This window comes from Leuresthes tenuis, unplaced genomic scaffold (genome assembly GCF_036924035.1).
Source record: "Leuresthes tenuis unplaced genomic scaffold, fLeuTen1.0.hap1 SCAF_7, whole genome shotgun sequence".
In the NCBI taxonomy this organism is placed as follows: Eukaryota; Metazoa; Chordata; class Actinopteri; order Atheriniformes; family Atherinopsidae; genus Leuresthes; species Leuresthes tenuis.
Genome location: NW_027325361.1, coordinates 12,176,738 through 12,187,315, shown reverse-complemented (window position 1 = coordinate 12,187,315; position 10,578 = coordinate 12,176,738).

The window sequence follows — 10,578 nt, the reverse complement described above, 5'->3', positions numbered from 1 at the left end:
TTGAAATTATTTTGACTGAAGACAACGCTTCCCCTTTTCTTGCCCTTGTGAGCACTTTCAGTACTGTCTTGCCTGTCACCTCATGGGAGTATGGCTAACAGCATTATGACTGGATGTGTGACAGTAGCATTTTTTACCAGAAACCAGCTTAGCACTTCCTTTTCAAGATTAAAAAGCTTGTCACACACTATCATCTGGGTGTAAGAAGGTACCTTATACCGAGCTGGATTCATACACTCACCCGTTTACTCACTCCATCGTTATGAAAGCAAAACCCTGCCTCTGCAAAATGGGTCATACACTGCAGTCATTTTATCTCAGCAAATGTATTGTGCTTATGCGAGTGTGTGAGTGGTAGATGTGTGCATGTGTGATTACACATCAAAGGCAAAACTCCAGTGTTGGAGCATGGGTGTCTTTGCTGAAACAGGACTTGAGCAAGTCAAGCTACTGAATGTTTCCAGGGGTTTCAAGCTTGTATGATATAGTTCGCCCAGAGCGCCAAAATGTCACTCTGTCTTTAATACTTACACACAGCCGAGAGGAAGGTGCTCTCGCTCTAAAATTAACCCCAGTGGTGTCATTTTTTATTCTACTCTAGTCTCTCCCATATGCCTGACACAACAGCAGCTTCACCCAAACATTTAAACGCATAGGATTTTCTCTGTATGCAGAATGAAACGTTCACCTTTGGTTCATGTACGAGGAGACACTGTCAGGCTAATATAGATACACACATCTGCATATACATACCCGCTGTGGAATGGATTTTAGCTCTGGGGTTCAAAGCCATGCCACTCAAAGAGGAAAGACAGCTTCGTGCCGCCTTCTTATAGACCCATCACTGAGCAAGCTAATCTGCGGCGTACTCTAGCCCTATATTTAGACTCATGTTTTGTGAACACTTGGTATAATTCACTGAGACGAAAGAAGCTTTTCAAAGCTGTTAACCTCATCTCTTTGAAACTCATTTGCAGTTTTTTAACTGCACATTCCAAAACACCTGTTCTCATCTTTGTTGTTCTCTGAATGCTCGCCAGTTCTGTGAGGGAATTGTTATAATGAATGCCAAAGATTGTGCAGTCTGACTATGAGATTGTGGCCATAAATGTGAATAGTTGATTCCTTTTCTCAGCTACTCATCAGAAAATCAGTATAATCAACTCCAAAAACAGTGCGAGCTTTGGTTTTAGAGATGCCGTCCGATCTCTGAAATAGTATCATTCAGTTTTTATCATCCTCTTTATTCGCCTCTCTATAATCATATAATCTAGCATCACATATCAACTGATCATGTCCTTATAAATTGGAGCGTAAGAACAAATGTCAGGATAAACACCATGCCTGGTTATCATTCAGTCACAATTTATTATTATCTAGAGAGTGCAGCTTATTTCAATCGGTGTGTCTGTGAATGTGTGTGTACCAAATGCTCTGATCTGGTCCAGGTGGGCCGGTTGGAGTTGGTCATACAAAAAGCCTTTACCTCCATCTGCCGTGTGGCCTGTACAAGCACATGCGTTCACACACAAGCACACAGGCGAGATGGCCTGTCTGGTTCAAAAACCTGTCCCTTAAGCGTTAAATGCTATATGCTTTGGCGTCAAAAACATGCCACACTGGGGGCCTGCATGGCATCTGCCTCCCAGCTCCTGGAGCCAAGGCATGGGGCTTAGGGAGGAGCCTGGGGCCAAGATAAGCTCTTCCTCCCCTGGTCACCACTACGCCATGGGGACAGGACAGGCCTGGAGCCTCAGCTGAGCACCACTGATAATATCCACATGAGTGTCTGTGCGTGTGCGGTTGGATGATTTGGTGTGTAGAGCAAGAGGAGGCTGGATTGCTGAGGTGTGAGTGTGTATATGTATGTGATGGGAGTATGCAAAAACACACACACTGACCTGTTTGTCCAAAACGTCAAATATCAGAGCTAAGGCAAAAATGCCAACTCAATAATTACAAATGTTGTGCAGTATTATTCCAAATGTTCCCAGAAGTTTGTACAGTTTTGTACAGTCTTGAGGAATGCTTTTGTTCTCAGGAATCTGCAAAAACACAAAACAAAGACAAAACACAAAATATGCCTTTGCAAATGCAAAAATCAACTCTAACATCTTGATCATGCATAGAATTCTTTATAGCATTTTGCACTGTTTTAAAAATGCCAGTACTTTAATTCCAGCGACAGTATGGAAGTATACTTATTTGCCTTCCTTTACTGCTGTTATTTTCACAAAGCCTCAATAAGTAAGAAGTGAAATTATCCAATTTGCAGATTGATGTGTGTCTTTTAAGGACAGTACATTAAAAACATCAGAATACACGAAATACATCTGACACGAAAAAATGTGGCTTTCACAGTGGTGCCCATTGTATTTTGTCATCATTTGAATTATTTTCTGCACCCTCATTTACGATGTAAGATTGATTGCTGCACTGCTAACTGCAAATCAATCAGTTCTTGTTCACTCGCTCAAATTCATTGTTTATTTAACACAAGTGTTATCTGCTCTTTTGCTGCATGGCAGAAATAGGTCCCTCTTTGTTCAGCAGCACTGACCTTATCATTCTAACTTGTCATATTGGAATACTCATTTACTCATCATGTTAAGAGTCATATCACGTAATGAGGCAGGGAAGCAAATGTAATTCATTTTGGGCTACTTTTAATTGTGTTGATGTTTGAAGTAAGAGGGCATGACAAAAAGGTCTGGGTGACGACAGAAACCCTAAATGGTAAAAAAAAAATGTAAAAAATGACAGAAATGAAAGTATAATTCTTAATTCATCCAAATTAAAATATATTAAGTAGTAGGGTAACTGTAACATTGTGCAAAAGAGGAGTTGGAGTAGGTATTGTGCAATACATAACATTGTAAATAACATATTTACTGACTTTAAACTATCTATATAATGTGTTGTGGGTATCATTTTAACCCCAGTTAATCATTACCATGTTGATTTTGAGAGGAGAATCTAATAATTAATTGTGCAGCTACAATTGAAACCACTGCTGTGGTGACCAGCTTTAACAGCTCTGCATTTTAAGTTCTGTTTTATGAGTCAGATTTAATGGGGAATTTTGAGATTCTTTAACAACACATAACAGGAAGAGGTCAGTTTCATTCTTTCACATATATGGCTGAAGCTTTGAATTGAAGGAGGCGAGAAAGTCTCTTTCGGGCTTGTTCATCATTGCAAATTAAACAAGATAAACTTTCTGGTTCTCTTTGCAGTGTGAGGCAGTAAAATTTATGGAGGAACTGGTTTTGAATTTTAGGAGCACTAATTATACCAGCAGTGTATGCTATGCAGAGATATTTAGTAAGCTTCTGGGTTCTATTTCAATCCTTGCAGCATTAGACTGTTTTTCTCACTATGGTTTATGTCTCTGCAGCAACTCAATTAATCAAAATTTAGGCACACTCAATTTTTTAGTTATTCTGTGCTGTCCAGTGGGTCTGGAGATCTAAGTTGTTTAATTATACTGTCCTCGGTATGAATGTAGTAAAAAAAACAGTGCATGTCATCCCACATTTCCTACTGTTCCAATAAAGGAAGCAATTTTGCAATAACACACCAACCAGACGCATATCTAATAAAGTGTGTTTGCCTTATGAATCAATGACTGAGAGCATTACAATGTGATGGCCTGGGTCTACGTAAAATACAGATATATGTTTGAAGCAAGAGCGGGTTCTTTACAAATTATTGGGTCAAGTTCTTCGTTCCACACATTGACATACTCTTGACCAAGATACCAAATCTCACAATTTCCTCCCACATTTTTTATTGGTGTGTGTTTACCGGAATGCACACTATTTATAGTAAAAACACTGTATGAATGTTTGGGTTAAAGTAGCATGTGCTGTAAAGTGCTCTAAGTGGTCAACAAGCCTAGAAAAGCACTGCATAAATGCAGTCCATTTCCACATCCCCCACCTCCCTTCATGAGTGCGCCATTCAGATCTAACCAACTTTTTTAACTATTGTACATGTTTTCTGCTTTAAGAATATCTGTTTTATGGAAAATAGTACATTACTCATATTTCCCTCTTCTTCCCACTAACTGCCTCATCTGCAATCTCTCTCCTCTACATAATGCCATTTCTGCATATTGGTCAAGAAGAACATATCTGCAATAAGATGAATGATTAATGTGTGATACCATTCTAGAGTTTAATGAAGTATGCTAGTTTGAGTCCCTGGTTAGGAGGCTTGCCAAATTAAATGAAGAACAGCGAACATGGTGTAACATGCCATGCCCTGTCTTGTATGTAATTCTGGGAGTTCTTGCATGCATGTGTTTTGACAGGAGAAGCGAGAGACATATACATAGAGAGATAGATCCAGAGATCCAGGTCAGCTGTGTGGCCTCAGCTGGAGTGGAAGGCTACACCTGTCAGCGCTTGGGGGCCTCTCCCTCTCTCTTTCTGTCCAGCTGGACGTGCAGAGCCTCTCAACCCCCACCCAGCCTCCACCTCCCAGATCCAGGCCAGCTCAGTCCAGCCATGCGTGGCCATCTCTGGGAATTTATTCCGGATGCTTCCTGTTCATTGCATCCACTCCTCTCCTGTGCTGTTCTTTCTCAATCTGTCACTCCTCTCCATGTCTTCTTTTCTAAAATCTATTCCATTACCCATCTCTATTTTGGCATGCACTTGCAAAAAACATCTCACTTTTCTGTTGGTTTAATACATTTTAATACACCTATTTCCAAAACAGAAAGGACATTTTGGCTCAATTTACCACTCCCACATAGTCTTACTCAAAAAAATAAAAAAATACCCACATCCTTTCTGAGTTTCACTGTTATCACAAATTGCATTAAACCGGATTCAAACAAATGAAATAGCGTTACGTCCCACAAGCTACAGGCAAAGACATAATTCTTTCGTGCACTTACTATATTAGGGAAGATGATGGCACAGACATCCAAAGTTTCCTTTTCCTTGTTAAGTTTCAGTGGGAACCACTGATGGAACACAACACATTCCACCCACTCGTGACTCCTGCTGTGCATCCAAAGCCTCCTCTCAGCATAGTCAGCAGAGACTGCAGCTGGAAACACTAAAATGTTACAACAAGCATCCTTTTTATTCTGATATTGTGTCTACATCCCGTTTTTTCCCCTAAGTATGCATTTACTGTAAAATAAAAATACCAAACTATTCTTGCAGTGTTAACTACAGTTTACAATGTCAGTAGAGCAGAAAAAGAAAAAAAAAGAAAAAAAAAGAAAAGAAATTGTCCTCTATCTTCAGTATATGTATGTTTGTGGATATCTTTCTGCTTTATGTGCTTTATGAATTAAAACACTCAGCATGGTAATATGTTACATGCAAGCCTTTCAAGACAAGATATTGAACAGGAGCAAACAAAATAAATTTTCAATGGTTATGTGTTACCACACATCTGGTGCTGGTGGTGAGCTGTACACGATAGAAAAATAAAGGGCTCACATGTCAGACCGAAATATAAATATGCTTATTAAAACAAAAACTACAGATCAGATACAAAGCATGCTGTGATGTAGACAACTTTGACCTATAATCAACAAATGGAGACACGACAATTGATACTTTCCCACAAATTTAGGACTAAATGAGAGAAGCTCTGTTACTTGTTCTGGCAATCCTGAGCCCAATGAAGTTCACCATATCTGTGAACATAAAAAAGTAGCTTTCATTCTGCTTCAGCTTTGGCACTCTATAATCAAACGCAGGCTGAAATTATGCCTGAGTTAGGCATTAAATCCTGTTGAAGCTGTAGTTTTTCACTTGAAAGGGAGCTTCATAAATGCTGGCCCACTTTTTCGAGGTACACCGTTTCCCTCAGCTACAATTCAATTCTCATGTTCCCCATGTTATTCTCTAGCAATATCATCTTTGATTTCATATTGTTTTGGTGGGGCATTAAGACAAAGATGCAGCCAACACACAGCTTTACTGAGAAAGGACATAGAAAATACATTAGTTACATTGTGTACCACTTTTCAAGTCTCATCAGAGTCCAGCAATTTCTGAAAACATTAATGTCACAAATGAGTGTGTTCTCCTTCCTTGTAGCCATAATATGATTCCTTTTTTTTTGTTATTCATAATTCCATCTGAAATTTGCCTTTGCTTAATGGAGACTACCTAAAAAGATATTGGGAATACAGAGTAAAAGGCAGATAACAGTAATGGGTTTGGCTGTGAATGGTTACAGTCAGATATAACATGTAGTAAACTTAAGTATAAAATGTGGACATGTTTTATTGCTGTATATGCTGATTTATCGTTGATCTTCACAATGACGTGTGCTGGCATTAAAAACACCACTCAGATGTTGTCAGTGTCTGAATTATAACATTGATCTTTGTCTGTTGGATACATGAAAGGTCTCCCGGATAACCCACAATTGAGACAAGCTGGTAAAAATCTGCCATTTAACCCCACCAAATCTAAATTTTGTCCTGAAGCACGAAGAAGCAAGGAGTTGAATAACAGTAAGCTTATTCTCCTGCTGCACTCATACCACATCCTATCCTACACGCCTTTTGCTGAATTATTCAGCTGTTTGTACCTGTGAGGCATGCAGACCCCGTTAAGGGCTGCCCCGGTATGATCTATAATTAAATATAAAGCAACATGAAAGTGCATAAGACATGAGATGAGGGTTTGGACAAGTCACTCAGACTTCCTCCTTCTTACCCATCTTATGTAGGTTTATATGCTGACTGCAGCTGTTTTTTTTTTTTTTTAGAGTATTTATTTTTCAAGCTCTTTTTTAGTCTTGTGCAAACTGTAATCGTTTGCTTCTGCTTGCCTACTCGCTTATCATTAATGGTTGCCATCAGCAATTGATATTAGAGGACCAATGAAATCAAGTCATGTTTGATTATGTTATTACTGTCTCACAATCACTACACAGCATTACACCCCATAGGGCCACTGTCTGTTGCAGTATGTTTGATTTGCTCCCCCTTGCAGCTCAATCATAGAGCCTTTCATAGCTAACACTTAAAAATAAGCCCGCTGTGCATTTAAAAACTTGACCATAACAAAACCATTCACAGGCTCCCAAAATTGACCATTTGGGATACATAAACCTCAGCAGCAATCCATTGTTCTCAGCAAGATTCCAACTCTTCTGAACATAGACACAAACAGTTCTGAAACTAAAATTCCTCACAACTACACTGAAAAATCACTAAAATCATGTTAAATGTGAAACTCTCTTTATGTCTTAAACATGTTACAGAAATTTCACAGTTATACACATTTAATGTATTTAGATATCTGACAATTGAAGGCCTTAATGTTACCCACCTACACACACACACACACACACACACACGTAAAGCAGAGGGATCCTTGCATCTGTCCAAATGTGAACTGCTATATCTTCACCTTGCAGGCGGTTGTGGGGAGGAGAGGCTTAGTGGCTTGCTCGCTTTCTTCCTTCACTGGCTGTGAAGTGGAGTCTGAGGTGTCAGGAGTTTTTTTCTTCTTCTTGCTATCCGCTCTCTCGTCCATTCTTTCACTTTCTTTACTCTTCCTCTCTCACTCGATTTTTTTTTCACAGCGAGAATGTCTCTATAGTGGTTGAGTCTGTGCTTTACAGGGAATGCTGTGAGCGCATGATAAGAAGCTGAAAGCAAGATATATACATCCTGGAGTGAGGTGCAGAAAAACAGTCAGGGAGACAGTAAACAGATCATATACGTTACGTTCCCTGGATTTACATGTGCCGTATGATACAATGGTGCTAGCATAGGGTGAACGTAAAATGCTGGCAAAGTTCTTAGCATCTAAAAGCATAGTAAAGGTATGCTAAGCAAGACAATATGGCAAAAAAAAAAATCACTTGTCACAGTTTATATTATTCCCAGACAAATTTGATTGACCTTTCCATCAGTGCTCTGGTGAGAAAAAAAAAATCCAGAATTAATATCCGTCAACAGGCAATAAAAACAGACTCTGTGTGTATTCCCTCTAGCGATGGGCTGGGAGTGTTTAGAGGGATGTACCCCCCAGTATAAGCTTTTACTTCATCTCTTTTATAAAGACCCAGCAATTACTCTGGTTTGCTGACACCCTGAATACCAACACAACAATGCCTCTTATTTCTCCTCAAGACGTCCCCCAGCATCACTTGCAGTACCATCACACACACCCACACACACACACACACACACACATTGATTTCCATGCTACCCTCCCCACCCAAAAACCCCTTTCACCCCACCCTGCTCCCCTCCTGAAATACAAGTTGCCTGTGGTTGCTATGGTTACAACAGGAGTTCCTCAATCCAACCACAGAGGGACTCCTCATTCCTTGAAAATGATCTTTTTTTTTTTTCTTTTTTGGCGGGTGGGAATTGGAGGGGGTGAGATACAGCACACAGGGTAAAGGATTTGGATCAAGAAGGTTGAAGGGATACAGTGGAGGAAGCCCATCCTTCCCTCCACCACGTGTCCTGCTGAAGCAGATGGTGCCGTGCGGCTCCGCTATGCCACTACAGTCGCCTTGTGAGTGCGACTGCCATAAGGAGGGAGGTTAGTAGGAGATTTGGGGTGACGGTGTTTGGCAGGGGCTACAAAGTGAAGATGTAGGAAGGGAGAAAGCGCTTGGTGCCTTGGGCTGAGACCAAGGTAAGCTGCTGTTATGTTCCTGTCTCTGTGATTTAGTGCCCAAGTGGTAGAAGGAGTGGAAAGCCAAGGTAGCTTTCAGGTTTAAGATTTAAGCATTTCAGGCCACACCATGGTGCATTTTACTTTTGTATATAACCTTCTTTACTGGTTATGCCATTATGATCAAAGTCAAATGCTGCATCTATGATCAAAGTTACTTCACTTTGGCCATGGAGAGGAAAGAAAAAGGTTATTATATAAATGCCTTAGAATAGACTACGGTGTAAAAGGTGAAACACTGGATCCAACTTATTTAGCAATCAGCTTTACAGCGCAAAGAGAAAAAATTGCTTTCAAGTGGCAAAATATATAAAAACTTTCACCATTTTAATTAGACTGTTCAAACATGAGAATTCTACAGTCTTTTATCCAAAGCAACTTACACGTGAGGAAATACTTTGGGGTTAATTTGGGGACCAGTGTCTTGCCCAAGGACACTTCAGCATGTGAGCTGGCATTCAAACCTGCATCCTTCCAATTAAAAGATGACCACTCTCCCTCCTGCTACAACTGACCTCATTTTTGTTAACATGATAGTTTCATATGTTACAAGATATTTGATAAGCAAAATAAGCCATCACTGTTGTTGGGGATTTCTGCTTTGAATCTGACGAGCACCACCCCCTCGTCTCTGAAAGGTGAGAAGAGAACTGTAAACGTAATTGACAGGTACACTACCTGTCAATTACGAAGAACTAATGAAATGAGAAGGTAGCAAGCTACAAGCTTGGCCCTAAAGTTATTTAGTATGTTTTGCTTGCGTAAAAATAGCAGACTTGACATGTACTGTTTATGACTTTTATCCTTTTGAGTTTTTGATAGTTTAAACTTTGATTCAGTTTATTTGGAGACATCAAAATACCAAATAGGATGCAGTTCTGCAGTTTTCATTTTCAAGATGGACTTCAGTTAAGTGAATTTAACCAGAAAACAGCTAGGTTTTGGTATTTGATTAATTACACAGACCGATGCTGTTCCAACCATTTAGCTGAGAAAAAGGTACTAGTGGCAATGTTGTTTAATCAGTAAGATCAATTTTATAATATTATGTCTCTCTATCCAACTCTCTTTAGAAACTGTTGCTCTGAAGCTGCTCAGGTTTTCCCCTCCGGTGGCTGGGGCATATCACTGGGTAGGGTTGCACTGCCTGTTTGCCAATCGCACCGACAGAGCTGCCCTTGACAGACCCACAGGAAGACACACTTGAGAGACCTGAGCTACAAGGCTCATTAAACAGTGAATCACAGGCTCTCCAGTCTCATTAAACACATTTACACTACAAAAACATGATTTTTTTGCGTTAGTGCAGACAAAACCAAACTTGTCAACAAGTCTGAACAAAATCGTACAAAATCAAGCTTCAACAAAACTTAACTAATGCATCTGGACAATGCAATTGTTTGATTTACCATGTATACATTCAAGTAGAGTCAAATGGGACTCAGTCCTCTGTAAATGCTACAGATTTTCTTCTTTTTGTATCATTTGTGTTAAAATGGCAACACAGCTGAATTCCCAACAAAGCTGTTCTCATTCACATATTTTTCTATTTCTTTTGTAAGATGGCTAACGAAAATCGGTCCATCAAGAACTATGTGTCAACTTGGGGCTGCTTAAAGCTATTCCAGATTGAAATCAAATACTAAATTCATTCATTGCGAGCTGTAACCATAGCTCGACTCAACTGTGGATGTAACTGTAGTGATTGATTCTGCCTAGGGCATAGAGCTGGACCATGGCAGCTGGTCGAGGGCTTACTGCTTCGGGGCTTGTTGCTCAAGGGCATGCTGCCCTGGCAGTTCGACAACAGAATAGAGAGCTAATGCATCAGAAATGTAAACTTTACAGTTAGCCATCATGCCTGTTTGAACCTTGCTTGCATTTTCACTCAAATAAATGA